The sequence below is a fragment of the Stegostoma tigrinum genome, chromosome 25, assembly GCF_030684315.1.
Source record: "Stegostoma tigrinum isolate sSteTig4 chromosome 25, sSteTig4.hap1, whole genome shotgun sequence".
In the NCBI taxonomy this organism is placed as follows: Eukaryota; Metazoa; Chordata; class Chondrichthyes; order Orectolobiformes; family Stegostomatidae; genus Stegostoma; species Stegostoma tigrinum.
In genome coordinates, this window is record NC_081378.1 from 36,134,168 (window position 1) to 36,151,899 (window position 17,732).

The following is a 17,732-nucleotide window of genomic DNA, read 5'->3' on the forward strand; positions in this document are numbered from 1 at the left end:
ACCATGATACTTCATCACTACAAATTAGTATCCTTCCATAACCATATACGGTGCTTCCTTCCTCACTGCACTTGGCTTGCCTGTCTGTTTCTAACTTCAAACACTCACTCCCTTAAGCTATATTTTCTTCCTAATCTTTACCATTCCCAATTCTCATGACATCTCATTATCCTTTCCCCAAAAATGTATCTGTTTGTCCACCCATTTGTTACCTGTCCTACCTCTGCCCATTCTACTCCTCCTGCTGTTCTTCTGAGGTGCTTGGAATGTGTTGCCCTTTGAAGTACAAGATATTGTCTTATTATTTCTAACCTGATGTGACCCCTTTTAAAATCATCGAAGCTCATAAAGTCAAACGTATTTACAAAAAACCTTATTCTTGTGTAGAAAAAAAATTTAAAAAGGCAACTGAATGTTGTTCCCTATTCTGTTTCTCCAAATTAATTATTTCTTTCAAAGCATCATTGCTATGAATATAATTTTTACAAATGTTTCCATTAATCATGATTTGTTTTATAACATGATAATTGATAGTATTTTGTTGGTCGGTGAAGATATTTCAACTGGCATTACTGCAGAGCTATAGTCGTCATGATAATCCTTTTGTATTCGCATTTCTGGTGTTCGAAGATGGAAACAGAAAAGCAAGCCAAGTGCAGTGAGGAAGGAAACACCGTATATGGTTATGGAAGGATACTGATTTGTAGTGATGAAGTATCATGGTAATGAATGCAAACTGTGAAGCTGAACTACCTTCAGTACTGACGTAGGAATATTGTGTCTATAAAATCAAAAAGACCCAGGACAATTTTATTTTTAACTCTGAATACAACAGTATAATTTGTGCACTAAAAGGCAAGAAATAATCTATTCAAACAACTTAACTTTTTTTTTGAAAATGGTGAGCACAGCTTGTGTGTTTTTGTGCATTTCTCCAAATTTACTTCCTAATCAGCACTGCAGATTTATCTAGCAACCACAAGACAACAGAGGTACACATTTTGACACAGGCAAAGGACTGTCAGTTGAATGCACATGATGCACAGAATTTGAGGTAAATTAATTGGCCACCCAATACCTATTCTTTCACTCATGATGCAGAATAACAGTTAGGGTGTTAAAGTACGTTTAGCCTTCTCATCAAGTACTTGCCAAGCGATAGATTCATTAGTAATGTCAAGAACATCACTCCCACACAGTCACACTGCAGTGAATACACAAGAGACTCTAATACGTATTCAGGAGACGAATAATCAGCAGGAGCTAATGATATCCTGCTGTACATTGATGTATAATGCACATATTAAAAAGAAACACAAAGGAAGTGTACATCAACAACTGTATTTTTAAAGCCATTGTCAGAGTTCTGTCTATCTGGAGGATGAAAGAAGAGGTTATTGACATTTTTAATGTCTGAGTTTCCTTCAGTTACAAACGATTTGGGGAAGACATACCCATTCTATTTCCTCTCAGCATTTCCTTCCCCAGCTTGTGTCATCATATTTATTTGTTTAGGAGGAGTTACTATTAGCAACAGAAACACTTTAGTTACATTTTTTTATTTTACTTCCATGAGAACATTGCTGTGATGAAAATGAATTCAGAATATTTTATGTGCGGTTTTGAAATACTTGCTGAAGCCAATTGACATTATCTTTGTATTACCCTTTCAGCCTCAACACTGACATTTGATTTAACATCTTTGGGTATTTTTAGATAAGGAAAAGGTACCTCTCAGAACAATTTGTATTTCAATTCTTCATTAGTTCATAGATAATATATTTCAACTCAATATAATTATCGCAAATATTCATGACACAATAGTTCAAATCAAATTTTTCCAGATTCTCATCAGGAAAAATATTAGTTTAGTGGAAAATACTTGTATTTCCTGAATTAATTACCCCCACTGCCTTTTTAGTTTATTTTGTTAGCAAACGTTATACTGCAGCTCTGGTATAAAGAAAAACTGGTTTATTGGTATTACTTGTCATTCTGTTCACATTGCAAAATCAGAGTAGCTTTTCATTAGTTTAGCGCTTCAGTGGTTGTGTGGGATTCCCATTGTAAGAGCAGGAATTTGAACCATTGCTTGCTATCATTACTTTTTGCCTGCTCTTGGCCATGCTATTACTTGCCAACAACTCTTTATTTTAATAAAGAGTGAGGAAAGTAAAGTGCCTCCTGATTTATTTATCTGTTACCATGCATTATAAAAGTTAAGCGCAGCTTTTCTGATGAAAACTGTTTTAATTTAACTTTCATTCAGAAAAGGAGAGAGCCTAATGTGCTGCGTTATATCAGTGCTATAAATGCAGTGGTAGTGATAAACCTGAATATCGTTTAATCAACATATTTGGTGATGTTATGTCACCCCCTTAGAACAAGTGGAACTTGAACTCAGGCCTCGTGGTTCAGGAGTAGAGATACTCCAACTGAGCCACAAGGACCAGAAGGTATTTTCTATCCAGAGATAATGGGAACTGCAGATGCTGGAGAATCCAAGATAACAAAGTGTGAAGCTGGATGAACACAGCAGGCCAAGCAGCATCTCAGGAGCACAAAAGCTGACATTTCAGGCCTAGACCCTTCATCAGAGAGGGGAACGGGGAGAGGGTTCTGGAATAAATAGGGAGAGAGGGGGAGGCGGACCGAAGATGGAGTGAAAAGATGATGAGTAGAGAGGAGAGTATAGGTGGGGAGGTAGGGAGGGGATAGGTCAGTCCAGGGAAGACGGACAGGTCAAGGAGGTGGGATGAGGTTAGTAGGTAGGAAATGGAGGTGCAGCTTGAGATGGGAGGAAGGGATGGGTGAGAGGAAGAACAGGTTAGGGAGGCAGAGACAGGCTGGGCTGGTTTTGGGATGCAGTGGGGGGAGGGGATGAGCTGGGCTGGTTGTGGGATGCGGTGGGGGAAGGGGAAATTTTGAAGCTGGTGAAGTCCACATTGATACCATTGGGCTGCAGGGTTCCCAGGCGGAATATGAGTTGCTGTTCCTGCAACCTTCGGGTGGCATCATTGTGGCACTGCAGGAGGCCCATGATGGACATGTCATCTAAAGAATGGGAGGGGGAGTGGAAATGGTTTGCGACTGGGAGGTGCAGTTGTTTACTGCGAACTGAGCGGAGGTGTTCTGCAAAGCTCCCTCTCTCTCCCTATTTATTCCAGAACCCTCTCCCCATCCCCCTCTCTGATGAAGGGTCTAGGCCTGAAACGTCAGCTTTTGTGCTCCTGAGATGCTGCTGGGCCTGCTGTGTTCATCCAGCTCCACACTTAGGTATTTTCTGTCCAACCTGTTCCGATATGCTGTTACACACTTCTGAAGCAGGTGAGGCTTAAAACCAAGGCTCCTAACCCAGAGGTAGGGATACCACCACTGTGCCACAAAACTCTTGAGAGCCCAGCTCTTTTTATGAATAAACCACCAGCAATTTAACCACTCAACTAATTAAACAAATAATGATAAGCAAGGATTGTCAACCAAGGGCATGGCAACTCTGGGAGCCTCCTCCCACACTACTTCATCTTCTCCTATCAGCATAACCTTTGACTCTTTTGAGTTTTGTCTCCATAGCCAGTCTCACTTGAAATTCATCTGCTGCTCACCTCAACAGCTCAATCTTTGTCGCAGGTTCCATATTCAGACCGTTCCCATGGTAAAGAGGTTTCTTTTAAGTCCCTTATTAGATTTATTAGAGACTGTCGTATTTATAACCCTGTGAAGTAGATTCTCTAAAAGTGAAAGCCTTTTTTGTTTTCCTATCAAGCCCTTCATTATTTTGAATACCTTGCTTAATTCACCTCTCAGCATTTTCTCATTTATTCAAAAGAATCCCAGTCTGATCAGTTTTCCTGATTGTTATCATCCCTCAGTCTAACAGTGTCAATAACATTCACTTAATTTGTCCAACAAGTAAAATTGTGTTCTTTACTCCCACAGTCACATCCCCAGTGTGCTTAGGTCAATTCTCTAATTTATGGCTGTTTGTAGGTCAGATGAGGGACTTTTTGGAAGCTTGTATTTTTTTCGGATTGCTATTTTCAGTATAAGGATATCAGTACAAAATGAGGCCTTTCAGACTGAGTAAGGAATGTTTTATTCAGGTTCCTGACATCATCCCTCATTAGTGCTGGTCTAAAAATCTTGCATGATGTCAATACATATAAAATAATTTTCACCTTCAGTATGGTGCAGGTCAAAGTGTTCAGAGAGTACTGCAATAAGGAGGAAAGACATACAGTCAAGCTTGGAGAAGACTAGCACATTAAGAAGTAAAAGCATTGTCAAAGAGAGAGTATTTGAATTTGCCTGTCATGAATTTTGTGTCGCCCCCAACCGATGTTCAATTTTAACTACAGTTAATATTCTTCAACTTCAGTTTGACACAACATGAGCAGAGAGATACATACAGATGACTACATCCAGGTGTTTACATCATCTCACGCCTAAATTTAAAATTTTGGGTGGACTTTTTCTAGCCCTTCAATGTCGTGAGCTGTGATGAGCCATTTGTGAAAAAATGATGGGATTGGAAAAATGAGATTCTCGATGTTGAGAAAAAGACATCTAATTTTCCACCAAAGGCTTTCCCAGTGAGGTGAGAAATGTGCTGGTGGGCAACGAGGGGCCCAGTTACTTTCATTATCATCTTCCTATTACCTAACCTCATCTCATTTATATGCAGCTCACTCTTTTCTCTGGCGGTGCAGAGAAACTAGACAGCGACAGTCCCCACCCCACCAGGAAAGTTTGACCGGGCGTTTGGTAGTTGTAACTCTCTGGCATCGTTTCTGGATATCCGTATTAGCCAGCATTCCCCAAGACCTCAGGGCATGCTTCATGGGCACCAACCACCTCTGTCTCCGGAGATTGGCATTGACAAAGCACCGGCCTTACCATGTCATTAGGGCACATTTGGGACCTACCTTTGGCACAGTTCAGCTCTTCAACATTGCACTTAGGAGCTGACCAATAATATACATTGCGATTCCAAGTTATCCGTGGGGCAGGCACTCATCTCATGGAACATGGATGGATCTCAGAGCTCTTTGCTTGTTCCCTGCAAGCTTACTCATTTCACATCTACTTGAATGCCCTCAGCATTTCTACCTTCTCATGCCTTTTAGCACAGACAGATAGTTTATCTTGTTTGGTGGCAAAGATCAGTAAAGGGTGACTAGGGTCAATGAGGTAAAATGGTGTGGTATCCTGAGTCAATGAATAAGAAGCACAGAGGGGCAAGTAGGGTGGGTAGTTTTGGGAGAGGGAATGGTGTGAGTGAGAGCTATTGAGGGAAGGTTCCGCATAAAACTCTGAAAGTGGTAGCCCACGAGCCTTGGTGGGAGTCGAGTGCAATGGTAGAGTTAGAGTGAGTATGTGGTACCAAAGAACAGATGATGACACTTCTCCTTGCAGAGGACAGAAGGCTGTTCGGCATCTTGTTGGACTGCTACACAGTCCTTCACAGCATGCACACAAGACTGCCTAGGGTGACTACTCTACACCAGGATGGCAGTTTAGCTTTCTCCGCCCTTGGTGTGAGTGATGGAAGATCCCAGCACAAGGAACATTTCACTGCTGCTGACCATCCGCTAGCACAAGCACTTTGCCCTGGAGGCACAATATGTACTGAAAGGGAGGGAGAATAGTGTAAGCAATAGTGCACAGAGAGAAACCCTCCATGAAACTTCTCAAAATTGACACCTTGCTGGTTTTTAGTAAAATTCAGCCCAAAGTTCTAGATGTAGCAGCTTGTTTACTGTCACTGCTGGAGTTGGAAATGTTCTTGATTATGCACTAATCCAAACTCAAAATTGATTTGATTTGCCTGTTATATATTTTGCCTTTAAAACCACGCCTCTTCAGACGGCCAGTCACACCATAATCAGTTATCTCTTCCTCTCAGTCCTACTGGCTTTAGTCTCTCACTCCACCTTGGTCATTTCACTTGCTGGCCTACTGTTCTGGTTCACAACCCCCTGCCATACTAGTTTTTACCCTCCCCAGTGGCGCTAGCAAAACTCACTGTCACAATATTGGTACCCCATCAGTTTGTTGCTGCAGCTGCTTAGAACTTCAGTGAGGCCACATTTGGAATATTGCATACAGTTCTGGTCACCGTACTGCCAGAAGGGTGTTGGAGGCTTTGGAGAGGGTACAGAAATAGTTTACCAGGGTGTTGCCTCATTTGGAGTGGATTAGCTGCAAGGAGCAATTGGACAAACTCAGTTTGTTTTCATTTGAGTGTCAGTTGCTGAGGGGCAACATGACAGAGGTTTACAAATTTATGAGAGGCATCGATAGAATGGATAGACAGTCCTTAGTCCAGGGTAGAAATATCAAATGCTATGGGACGTGATTTTAAGGTAAAAAGGGGAAAATTTAAAGGAGATGTGAGAGGCAAGTTTTTCTTACTGACAGTGGTAAGTGTTGGGAATGCACTGCAAGAGGAGGTGGTAGACACAGACACAATAGCAATGTTTAAGAGATATCTTGACAGGTCCATGAATAGGCAGGGAATAGAGGGATACAGACTGTGAGGAGACAAAAGGTTTTTAGTTGAGAAAGGCGTCATCTGTCCGCGCAGGCTTGGTGGGTGGAAGGACCTGTTTCTTTGCTGTACTATTCTTTGTTCTTTGATTATTTGTTATGAATTGCAAGGGACTATGCTGCTGGTTCATACCAGATATCTTGAAAATCAAAGACAGTTGCATCTAAACCCCCTTTACAGGAAAATGGACTGAAATAATTAAACCAGTTTAGGGTCAGATCCAAAATACTTTTATATTTCTAAGACATGAGAAAGAATGCAATTCCTTTTAGTGTTTCGTCAATGTCGTTATTTACCTTATTTTTTGTGTTCATTTTCATCAAACATTATGTTGTAGTTCCTACATTTTTGCCATACAAGTTCCATGTCACTTTCCTGATGAGCATATTTTATTCCTGTTTCATTGAGCAACGACTAAAAACTTGAGTTATCTGTCAGCATTCAGTTGTTAGATGTATATCCATGTACAATATATCTGTCTCAAATTTATCCAATTATGTAGAACCTTCCAAATGTGTTTTGTTGGTCCTTATTGTTTGCCTTTCCACCTATTTTTGTATCTTCAAATCTTTCATTTCATTTTCTCATCCAAATCAGAAAGTTGCTTAGAATAGGATGGTAAGAGAAGGCTTCTGGAATGTGATTTGTAGACCCTCAAACCAGTGTGCTGCATTTTCAATCAGTGGAATAGACTAAGTCGAATGCAAACCATGGGGGTAGTTGTCAGCAATAAGTATGAAAGAACTTTAACATATCTATTGACAAAATGTTGCCAGGCTTAAGATAACTTAATGCAGAGCAGTAAAATCAGTTAATGACGTCGAGTTCCCACAGGTATTAAATTAATTCTTTCCTTTGTTCACTCCTGTCTAATTTGCATCAGCGTAAAAGTTAGCGTATATGTTGTATTCATAAATTTTATGCCAAGCCTCATAATCTGACCTGCATTGGTCTAGAAATTATATGAGCCATTAATAATCCTTATGTACTTAATAAGATTGAGGTTTGATAAGTTCAGTGTCCTTTGTTATGTTCCTTACGCCGGTGTTCTAGTTGTCAATGATAAAACATAATGATGGTCATTCTGTCAAACATTTGATTTAATTAACATTTTCAGTTTGTTGCTTGGCAAGTACAACTTTTGTAGATTTTCATACAGTACGCAGCAACTTGTTATTTAATATTTTAAATTCCATGGTAAGTAACTGTCATGAAGCTGCTTCATAAACGTGTCAGAATTTAATGGAAATTGAGTTATTGAAGTATAAAGATTCTAAATGCCACTTGTCATTGTTGTACATAAATGTTCCAGGCAAGTCAATAATAACTAAGTTGAACAAAGCTGCTAATATAAAATATTCATTTCTAAAGCAGATTGAATCTTGGATCCCTTGAGGAACACCAACCAGGTTTTCAAATGGTTTCAGTACTGAAGCCCACAAATTGTTTGGAGGTTTTACACTTGAAAACTATTGTTATGACCTTGTGTATGAAGTTTTGTGCTCCGAGTGCAGCTGCAAGCATGAAAACTGCCTTGGACTGAATGTGTAGTAGAAATCACACACAGCAACAGAGTCATGTGGGATACCCTTGTGCCAAATTTAATACAAGGTACTAGCTGCAATGATGATCTTTGCAGACTCTGGATGGAATAGTAACAGCTGGCAAGCATTAACCTTCAGAAATACAGGGCAGTTTGATACAGTGCAGATGCATAAACTAACGTGTTTAAAAAGATGCTGAGAAATTGACTGGGTACTTGCCAGCTGTTACTATTCCATCCAGAGTCTGCAAAGATCATCATTGCAGCTAGTACCTTGTATTAAATTTGGCACAAGGGTATCCCACATGACTCTGTTGCTGTGTCCACTATACAAGGATTCCTTGGTATCAATGAACAATCTTTACAATGTCATGGACAGAATCTTACCAGAAAATCAGCTAAAAAGTGTCATTCCTGCCAGTTTCATGAAAGTTAATCTCTGACTCAACCCTGAGTCCCAGCCCTACAGTTTAGTCTTGTCCACTATTGTATTTTGCACTTCCCTTTTAAGACCAGGGTGTTGGTAAAGACTGCGATTGTGGTGACCACCATCAATACCCACTCCCCCCCCCCCACCCCCACTGCTAACATCAAATCTAAGGTGCCCATCCTTGACCCTTCTACCTCACACATTGCTGTTTCCAGTCTCCATCACTGAGTTCACTAACTCCTTTCTCATAGCAGTATCCCCTGATAACCCTCTTGACTTTGATTCTGCTGACTCCCAGGACTGACCAGAACCTATACCATCTGACTGATGTCAACAGACAGCTTGTGATCAGACCCCATGCCTGATCTGTGTGCCACTTTCTAACTGACTCACTGGACACTGCTGAACTGACAATGGCACAGACTGTGGACTGCAGTGAAAAGGACCCTCTACCTTTGTGTGCCTCAAGTGGTCAACTGACTGCGCACAGTCCCCTGCACTGCAATCAGATGATGCCATTGATGTTTTGTACTGAGACTATCTGACTCGAGAGAAGACTTACATCTCCTTTGAATATGAGGTCTTACCATTTGTTTGAAATACGTGCCATGTATTTGCTGTACATGTGGCTAACCCATGGTGCAGGTTTGGCAGTGTTTGACTAGAAAATGGCGCTTGACACCAAGAAGCTCCTTGCTGCCTATCTCAACTGCTTTTGCCAACTTTCTCACCTAGGCCTGTGATGCTCGGGTGCTAGGAAGATTCTACTGTGTGTCTCTTCCGAAAATTAGGTTGATGAATCCACACAGAGGCACACAAACCCCAATCCAAGAAGTATGAATTAGAACATTTAATTCAATGCAAAATCATGTACAGAAACTGAAAATACAGAGAGTTAGGAATGAAGGGAGAGATAAAACAGAAAGAAAAATGTATTTAAAATGTAGATTTGTAATATTATTTACAATTAGTATCTGAAGACATGTGACTTTACGTCTGTAAAATTAAATTTTCATCACTGAAGCGTTTGCAGTAATTGAGGTTAATCAAGACTGTCAAAACTCACAAATCAATTCTGGATGTGCTGGAGAGACTCAGCAGATCTGGTAGCATTCATGGAGAGAAAAAGCTAATGTTTTAAGTCTGATTTGACTATTCTTCTGAACTCCACAAATGCTGTAAGACCTGCTGAGCTTTTCCAGCTTTTTCTTGATGCGTCTGGGATTTACAGGTTAAGGAATAAGCCATAACTTTCTCGGGCATGTTTAGATGACAATAAGTAAGTCAGTAGAGTAACCCATTATAAACTTCAATGCTGGAGCTCAAAGCAAGGCACCAGTGTAGCAAGACAATTTGATTTGATTCAATTTATTATTGTCACATGTACTGAGATACAGTGAAAAGTATTGTATTACATGCTAACCAGACAAGTCATAACTTACATAAGTACATCAGGATACTAGAACAGAATACAGAGTATAGTGTTACAGCTACAGAGAAGGTGCTGAGAAAGATCAACCCTCACGCAGGGAAGAAGGTGTTCTTGAATTTGTTGGTATGTGTTTTTAAACTTTTGTAACTTGTGCCCGATGAAAGAGGCTGGAAGAGAATATCGCCAAGGGGGGTTTGGACAGAAGCTTCTGATTGTCATGCTTAACTGTAAATGATATGGGTACCTGAAATTGTTATTCAATTTACCCCACAGTAACAGTGAAAGTTGTTAACCTTATCATTGACCCAAATTTTGTGTTCACAATAAAGTATCATTATGAGTTCAGAGAAGGTGCAGCAAGAAAGAAGGCAGTTAGAATACTCCCTATGTCAATGCTGGGTCTTACTTCTTTCTTCCTCTCCAGCTTTGATCAGGCAGGTTCTGACTAGCATGTTTGGTATTTAGCAACATGCCACCTTTCTCTGTATTGATTGATATCTCTTCCTAATATATAAATGAGGACATTTTCTTGAGATCAGACCAAAAGCAATTTGAGTTTCTTGAGTAGCAGTTCATCTTCAACTGTGCTAACTTATGTATGTGATAATTAAAGACTTGGCCAGCAATTAAACCGCAATCAAATTCTGATAGGTACCGAATAAATTATGTTAGAACTATAAATGCTGAAATATTCTGATCTGGAGCCAGATTGGACACTGAGACCAGAAACAACATCTTCATTTTGGACTTGCCAAAAGAATGACATGCCTTGGGCAATAAGGTGTTGAAGTACAACGTAAATATTGGAATTATTTCTTTGCATCATCTTCTGATCTGGAGCCAGATTGGACACTGAGACCAGAAACAACATCTTCATTTTGGACTTGCCAAAAGAATGACATGCTTTGGGCAATAAGGTGTTGAAGTACAACGTAAATATTGGAATTATTTCTTTGCATCATCTTTATGTCCAAAGCGACAAACGCAATTGTGTTCAGCTATCATAACCAAATCATTCTAAAATGCTGCATCAGAATCCTGAATTAAAAATCCAGAAAGTACTGGAAACATTCAGCAAGCTGGGCTGTATCTGTGGAGAGAGAGAAGCAGATTTGACAATTCAAGTCAGTGGCTGTTCAACAGAAAACAAAATCTCATGATGAAGGGGAGTCAACCTAAAGAATTAATAGTTGCTCCGGATCTGCTGTGAATTTGCAGCAATTTTTGTTTTGATTTCAAAAATGATTCTCACATGCTCTAAGTACAAATCCCAGAGACATGCCCAAATTTGAGATCGCTAAACACGTGGAGAGCCAAAATTAAGCTGTTATCATTAATTGCGCATTCATTTCCGTAAAGTCCACTTTTCGTGTCTTACTGTAATACTAGTTTGAGATCACACACACGCTCATTGTATCATTGTCATTGCAAGGTGCCAGCAAAAGAGTTTGACAGTAGCAAGCACTGCTAGTTATTTCTTTACTGCATTCGTAGTGGTAGGTGAGAGAGGGTGTGAAGTGATGGGTGAGGGAGGGTGTAGGGTCAGGGATGGGTGAGGTGTAGGTGAGGGAGGGTGGAGGATGAGGCGTAGGTAACATGGGATGATAGAGTGAGCCAGGGAGGAGTCATGGCATGGTAAAACTGGCCATAGTTTGTGGTTCTGTTCTGAAATCTTTATTATTTAATACAATCTAAACCCATACTCTATTCTGTTAATATTTCATCTGTAAGCTATCAGTACTTTGTGCATTTATTGTAGCAGATAATGCAGTGTAAGGTTTGATCAATGCTTAGAAGATTAAAACTAATCTCTAACATAAATATGTGGACTCTAAAATTCACCTGATGCAAAAGCAGCTTGGTGTTTGTGTAAGATATTGAATGTGAGGCGAATGTCAGATACACCAGAATCTCAGCCATTCTAATATAAAGGTTAAATCTTGGTAGAATTTGCTGTTAACCCAAAGGTATGTAAATTACTGAGGATGGTGAGGGCAGAAGTTGCTGTCCTATAAGTGATGCCATTTGCAATGGATTTACACGTTATTTAAGCTAAGCTTGTACAAAAGGGGCAAAATTTTGAAAACATCTCATTATGTTGTTTTCTGTGTACCTGCCCAATACATTGGAGGTTTCTGCTGCGATTTTCCCCAGTACTCCACTTCTTGAAATTTAGAAAATACTGACTTATCTTTCTTAGGCAGATGACCTCACATTTCTTCACATTGATCTCAACAAGCACTAACTAAATCAATTGATGTCCCTTATCAATGTTCATTAATACAACTTCCTCTGCTGTTGACTTACTGTGTCATCAGCACACTAGGATATACAACTCCTAAAGCATTTAGCTCGAGTATATTGGCAGTAAAGGCATTGACAGATGGCTCTTCCGAGCAGTGCCAGTGGCTGTCAGATTGCATTGTCTTTCAGTATTTATCAGTGGGTGGGTGAGTGGGTGAATGGGTTTGGAGTAGGGGTCAGTGGGTGTTGGGGGGGAAGGTGGTTGTGGAGGTGTTGGTTGGTATTGGGGGGGGTGAGTGGGTATTGGAGGAAGCGTGAGCGGGTATGAGGAGTTGAGCTGGTATTGAAGAGTTGAGTGGGTAAGGGGGTGTGGGTCGGTATTAGAGGGGAATGAGTGGTTATTGGAGGAGGGGTGAGTGGGTATTTAGCAGGTGAGTGGATACGGGGGTGTGTGGATATGGAGGTTTGGGTCAGTTATTGGGGGAGTGAGTGGGTACTGAGGGGGTGTGTGGGTATTGGAGAGGGGTGAGTGTGTATTGAAAGGGGTGGGTAGGTATTACAGATAGCTGTGTGGATGGTGTAGTTGTTTGGGGGCACTCGGGTTGTAGGGGACAGTCAGGTCTGGTCGCAGACTTCCTCAGCTAGATCGTTGGGGTTGAAGTGATAGCTATGTCGGGGAGTAGCCAGCTGCCTAAAGGATTGTGGGGATAGTTAGATTGAGTTGGTAGAGTGAATGGGTCATATGAGAGGGACAATGTGCATTTATAGTCAGTTGTGAGGTTACTACAGAGTTATGAAGTTTTAATGGCTCAGACCTTCTGATTGGAAGAGTATCATTGCTGTGGAGACTGGTGGTGTGTCAAGACTAATGGCAGCTGACTTCACTAGAACTGCCTGCAAAGTTTCAACTTCTGAGGGGCCTCAACTCTCAAATCTTCCGAGGGTTCTGTCTTACATAGCTTAATGGTTAACCTGGGAAAGCTAAAGGGGTTAAACTCATGCTAACACCTGAATAATTACTGACCTCTAACTCCTGACTGAATTGCCTAATTTCTGCTCTTGATGTGACATGCCTCCCCACCCCTCTTCCAGTAGTTCCAACACCCTCCACCTGAACCCACCTGGACCTCACTGCCCAGATCCAACCTGCCATCTCATGAGTCTGCACCTCCTCCACCCGACAGGCACCACTCTGTCACCCTGAATGCTCCCATCCCAAAATAGTCCTGACCTATCCTATGCCCTCACAATCTTACATTCCCCCTATCCAGCCAGCCACTTTACCAATATACCCATCTGTCAGCCTGCCTGCATCCACTCTAACCCCTATCCACATATTGCACCCACTCTAACCCCCATCCACATATTTCACCCACTCTAACCCCCATCCACATACTTCACCCACTCTAACCCCCATCCACATATTGCACCGACTCTAATGCCCCCATCCACATATTTCACCTATTCTAACCCCCGGCCACATATTGCACCCACTTTCACACCCCCATCCACATATTTCACCCATTCTAACCACTCTGTCCACATATTGCATCAATTTTAACCCCCATCCACATATTTCACCCATTCTAACCCCCGTCCACATATTGCACCCACTCTAACACCCCTGTCCACATATTGCACCCACTCTAAACCCCTATCAAATATTGCACCAACTCTAACCCCCTGTCCACATATTGCCCCCATTCTAACCCCCATCCATATATTGCACCCACTCTAACCCCCTATCCATATATTGCACCCACTCTAACCCCCATCCATATATTGCACTGACTCTAACCCCTTATCCACATATTGCTCCCATTCCAATACATATATTGCACCCAATCTAACCCCCCCGTCCACATATTGCACCCACTCTAAACTCGTATCCATATATTGCCTGCTTTAACCCCCCTATCCATATACTGCACCCACTCTAACCCCCATCCATATACTGCACCCACTCTAACCCCCCATCCATATACTGCACCCACTCTAACCCCCATCCATATACTGCACCCACTCTAACCCCCTATCCATGTATTGCACCCACTCTAACCCCCTATCCATATATTGCACTGACTCTAACCCCCTATCCACATATGGCTCCCATTCCAATACATATATTGCACCCAATCTAACCCCCCCGTCCACATATTGCACCCACTCTAAACTCCTATCCATATATTGCCTGCTTTAACCCCCCTATCCATATACTGCACCCACTCTAACCCCCATCCATATACTGCACCCACTCTAACCCCCAATCCTTATACTGCACCCACTCTAACCCCCATCCATATACTGCACCCACTCTAACCCCCATCCATATACTGCACCCACTCTAACCCCCTATCCATGTATTGCACCCACTCTAACCCCCTATCCATATATTGCACTGACTCTAACCCCCTATCCACATATGGCTCCCATTCCAATACATATATTGCACCCAATCTAACCCCCCCATCCACATATTGCACCCACTCTAAACTCCTATCCATATATTGCCTGCTTTAACCCCCCTATCCATATACTGCACCCACTCTAACCCCCATCCATATACTGCACCCACTCTAACCCCCAATCCATATACTGCACCCACTCTAACCCCAATCCATATACTGCACCCACTCTAACCCCCATCCATATACTGCACCCACTCTAACCCCCCTGTCCACATTGTACCGACTCTAGCCCCCTATTCATATACTGCACCCACTCTAACCCCATCCATATACTGCACCCACTGTAACCCCCCTGTCCACATATTGCACCCACTCTAACCCCCATCCATATACTGCACCCACTCTAACCCCCATCCATATACTGCACCCACTCTAACCCCCATCCACATATTGCACCCACTCTAACCCCCATCCATATACTGCACCCACTCTAACCCCATCCATATACTGCACCCACTCTAACCCCATCCATATACTGCACCCACTCTAACCCCCAATCCATATACTGCACCCACTCTAACCCCCATCCATATACTGCACCCACTGTAAACCCCAATCCATATACTGCACCCACTCTAACCCCATCCATATACTGCACCCACTCTAACCCCCAATCCATATACTGCACGCACTCTAACCCCCAATCCATATACTGCACGCACTCTAACCCCATCCATATACTGCACCCACTCTAACCCCCAATCCATATACTGCACCCACTCTAACCCCCATCCATATACTGCACCCACTCTAACCCCCATCCATATACTGCACCTACTCTAACCCCCAATCCATATACTGCACCCACTCTAACCCCCAATCCATATACTGCACCCACTCTAACCCCCATCCATATACTGCACCCACTGTAACCCCCAATCCATATACTGCACCCACTCTAACCCCATCCATATACTGCACCCACTCTAACCCCATCCATATACTGCACCCACTCTAACCCCCAATCCATATACTGCACGCACTCTAACCCCCAATCCATATACTGCACCCACTCTAACCCCATCCATATTCTGCACCCACTCTAACCCCCATCCATATACTGCACCCACTCTAACCCCCATCCATATACTGCACCCACTCTAACCCCCAATCCATATACTGCACCCACTCTAACCCCCCTGTCCACCTATTGCACCTACTCTAACCCCCATCCACATATTTCACCCACTCCAGAAGTCATTAACTAGCATTGAATATTAAAGTAATTGAGTAAACCTCATTGTGCTTGAGTTTCTTAAGTAAGTATCACATTAATCACACTTGAAAGTTTGATTGTTAAAATCCTTGGAGATAGAGGAGGCAGTTTTTAATAAATACTGTTAGACCGAATTTTGGTGGTAATCAGATTTTCTCGGCCCATCTGTTTAACATTGCCTGGGTAACAGTTCAGGGAAAGGTTCTAGACTTGCCCAAGGACTCCAACTCTCGCTCGGAACGGAGATATTTATGGAGAATACAAGGAAGCTATGAATTATCTCTTGAGAATTGAAACTTTTTGGGCAATTTCCACATGGTAGATCAATCAGGATTTGCGCGGGATTCCTATATCTCATCTTTGACCACATGGAGCTGAAAACCTCTGTCCTACTGATTTATATTTATCACATTGCTTTCAAATATCTGACCGCAGAATTATGCAGTAACAGGAGGTGTGTAGATAAGCTTTGGAGCCATTTGAGGTGTCAGGAGATCACACAAAAATGAGGCAAATATCGCTGATATTGGCCGAGATTCTAAAAGAAGTGTCTGCTTTTTTGATAATCTCACCATCTGAAGCGCTGAAAGAGGCAAATGTAATCCAAATTAAACTTCAATGTGACAAAATTGCCCTTGGAATGATATAGCAGGCAATAGCCAGATACATATTGATGGAATACAACTCCTTTGCTATATGCTTAAAGGCCCAGATGCTTACTAAGGTTCCATTGAACACTCCATGCGTTTTCACAAACTTGCATGTTTATGGAATTGGACGACCCACACCAAGCTGCCTGTTAGGGAAATAAATTAGAGCATTTCTCCTCCCCAATAAAGCATTATTAATCTGTCAGTGGATACTGTTGACATTGTTTCTGACTGCTATAGGCTTGCAGTTCCTATATTTGAGGCTATTTGTAGACTTTCATGGAATATTGGTGTATCCGAGTAGTTGCCCCCTTGTTAATTTTGAGCCTCAGAGGCCATACAGTTAAGTCACTGCCTGGCAGCTTTGCCTAAGCTTGTAGCTGTGATAGGTCTTGACACTGTGCATCTACTGTCTTTTGACATTTTTGCCAGCTCGTTTCTCTGCTCCTGCTCCTTATCCTCTGCAAATGTCATGGGAGAGCGGACAGCAGTGTTCATTGTATCATACTGTAGATTTGTGCCATTGCTCATTTGCCAGTAGATCATGCAGGAATTTAGCCTGGGAGAAGTTGTTATCTGATTCTTTCCTCCTGTCCCTGTGGGTAATGTCAATATGTAAATTAAACCTCAGATGCCAGAAAATTATGCGGCATCACATGAGAGACATTTGGTAAAAGGGAAATGAAAATGTGCAAAATGAATTAAAGGCAAAATACTATGGATTCTGGAAATCTGAATCAAACACAGAGAACACTGAAGTAACTCAGTAGGTCTGTCAGCATCTGTGGAGATAGAACAGAGTTAATGTTTCAAGTCTAGTTCAGAAGAAAAATCATACCGGACTCAACGTGTTAACTTTACTTCTATAACTGCAGATGCTACCAGCACTGTTGGGCTTCTCCAGAATTGTGTGCTTGATATTTAATAACTCCCCTTAGTTAATTCAAAATGTAATTTTTAAATCAATTTTTCACACATCTCTCCAAAATAATGGTTGGGGACTTTTTGGAGCTGTTCCTGTACTGTTTAAGGTTTCTGCCACATATCTATTGAGTGGGCAGCAGTAAGGAGTGGACATGGCCATTACAAGGGCCTGGAAAAGGTACTCAACCCCAAATCAAGGTGATTTCTTTTGCTTCCTTGTCCTTCCAATTCCTTATCTGTGAGAATAAGTACAAATATTGCTTCTCCTAATCGCG

General features: G+C 41.8%; 1 protein-coding gene across 17 annotated transcripts in view; it reads left to right on the forward strand.

Annotated features, from left to right (window-relative positions):
• The window catches only part of anks1b (ankyrin repeat and sterile alpha motif domain containing 1B), a 766,097-nt gene that overhangs the window by 463,252 nt on the left and 285,113 nt on the right, over positions 1–17,732 (forward strand). The window lies entirely within an intron of this gene.